Genomic DNA, 2,487 nt, shown 5'->3' with positions numbered 1-2,487 from the left:
ATTCCTTTTGCAATTACCTTTCCTTGCTTATACCTTTGCTTGTTTGTCATTCTTTCTTCTTTGGTTTTGTGGTGAGGTACTTTCAAGATTCTGTGCTCTTGCTTGGGCATTTTTCACTTGAGGATTACTAAGGCTTTAAGATAAGCTTGGTGCAGAGAGCATTCTTTCTTTGAGAGTGAATTTTAGTGACCACTTCACTGCGGTTTTGGTTCCAATTTCTTTTAGCTGACTGTGTTTCCTAACATTTGTTTGCTGTTTTGTGTTTGCTGTTTTGTTTGATAAAATGGCTCCATATTCTAGTGAGGAATCTTGCAAGCAGAATTAACCTTCTAAAGATTCTCTTCGTGGTGAATTACTGGAAGCTCAACGCCATATTAGAAGATTGGAGGAAAGGTTGCAAAAACTGGACATGCAACAAGTTGGACCGTCTAATGCTCACCATGCAGCGCACCATTCACATAGACATTCGTCTAGGGGATCGTCCAATGCCTTTGGCCGTGAAGAAGTGCGAAGAAGAAGAGAGCCACATCATTCCTTTCATGGCTATGATCCTAGAGGGAGAGACCACTGTGACAATGGTTATTACCGAGAGGCTAAAGCTAGACTTCCCTTGGTCAAGCTTCCAAGCTTCAATGGAGATAGTGATCCTAACATCTATCTAGATTGGGAGGCCAAGTGTGAGCAGAATTTTGATTTACATGGGATCCAAGATGGCCAAGTGTTAGCTACTTTAGAATTTTGTGATTATGCCATGCAATGGTGGCATGGACTTGTAAAGGACATTATGTTTCACAAGGGTCCTCCCGTGGACTCTTGGAACTCTCTTAAGTTTCAAATGCGCGCTAGATTTGTGCCGCCCCACTTTAGGAAAGATCTTATGTTGAAACTCCAACGGTTTCAACAAGGCACGCTAAGTGTGGACGCTTATTATAAAGAATTAGAAACGCTTTTGTGTAAATTAGAAATACGTGAGGATGACGAAGCTTTGATTGCTAGGTTTGTTAGTGGGTTAAGGAAGGAAATCCGAGATATTGTGGAATTACAAGAGTATTCATCATTTGGGTCTTTAATTCATCTAGCAATGAAGGTGGAAGCCCAACTTGCTAAGAAAAACTCTTTTAACTCCCCAAATGATGGTTACTACTCCAAATCTTGGAAAAACAAGAAGTCTTTTTCAAAATTTCCTTCCCAAGATTCTTCTTTCCAATCCAAGGAATCTAAGCCATCTACTTTTAGGCCTAAATCTCCAACAAAAACGTCTAATAAAAAATGCTTTAAATGTTTAGGATATGGTCACATAGCTGCAAATTGCCCTTCTAAACGAAATATGTATATGCATGATGGCATTGTAGTTAGTGAGGATGATTCTGACTCACCTAGGCATGCTTCACCTTCTAAACCATCCAGTGAAAATGAGAGTGTAAGTCCTTGTGAAGGTGACTTGTTGATGATAAGGCGTATGTTGGGAACAATTCCAAAATCTTTGGACGATACTCAAAGAGAAAACATTTTTCATACCCGATGTCTTATCAACAACAAGTTATGTTCCTTGATTATTGATGGAGGTTTGTAGAGAACACATCCCCCTTGAGTGAGAACACCAAGGTTGAACAGTATGGTTTGCCAGTTAAATCCTCCCATGCCCTAAAGGGCGAGGACGAGGTCAGTTCCGAACTGTTCACTATGATTAGTCTTAAGATCGGGATAGGATGGTAAGCGGAGAACGCCTCCCTCTTGGGTGAGAACCCCATGGTTCGACAGTTAAATCCTTTCTTGCCCTCATGGAGCAAGGTCGAGGTCAGAAAGCAAACCTCTCCCTTGTTTGTAAGTCAAGGTTAAGAATAGCATGGTTCACTAGTGTCACCAGTAAGACATCCCCTTGACCTAGAAAGGCAAGGGTGAGATCAACAAGAAGACCTTTCCCTTACCCTGCAAGACGAAGGTCAGAAACAGCAAGTGAGGGTTTTCCTTATCCTCGTACAATGAAGGTAAGGCCAACTAAGAGTTTGTGTGCACATCACCGATACCTTAAGACAATAAAGGTCGCAAGAAGGTAAAACAGGTGGGAGAAAGCGTGCTACTTAAGGCATTGAAGGCATTGTTAGCAAAACTAGTGCAAGTCACAACAGATAACAACCAAGACAAGAAAGCGAGAAAAACAGATTTCATTGATAAATATATACAAATTAGCGAAAGTGCTCATCGAGTGGTTAAGTTACAAAAAGAGGGGATTACTCCTTGGCAACAAGCTGCCCATCAACAACCCGCTTTGTCACATCAAATTGGGAGAGATCCATCCCAGGATGCACGCAGGCAACCTGGGCTATGGCATCTTCAAACCCAGCACCATAAGCATCAGCGACATCGTTGGTGAGCTCTTCCTCAGTTTCCTTGAATAGTTCGACCTCGTGGGCTAACTCCCCCTCTAGTTGGCCAATGCGGACTTCCTGTTGAGTGGACCTTTCCTTCAGCTTGGCCATCTTGGCC

The sequence above is a fragment of the Phaseolus vulgaris genome, chromosome 4, assembly GCF_000499845.2.
Source record: "Phaseolus vulgaris cultivar G19833 chromosome 4, P. vulgaris v2.0, whole genome shotgun sequence".
NCBI classification, from domain to species: Eukaryota; Viridiplantae; Streptophyta; class Magnoliopsida; order Fabales; family Fabaceae; genus Phaseolus; species Phaseolus vulgaris.
The sequence above is the reverse complement of the archived record's forward strand: the minus strand, read 5'-3'. Positions refer to the sequence as shown.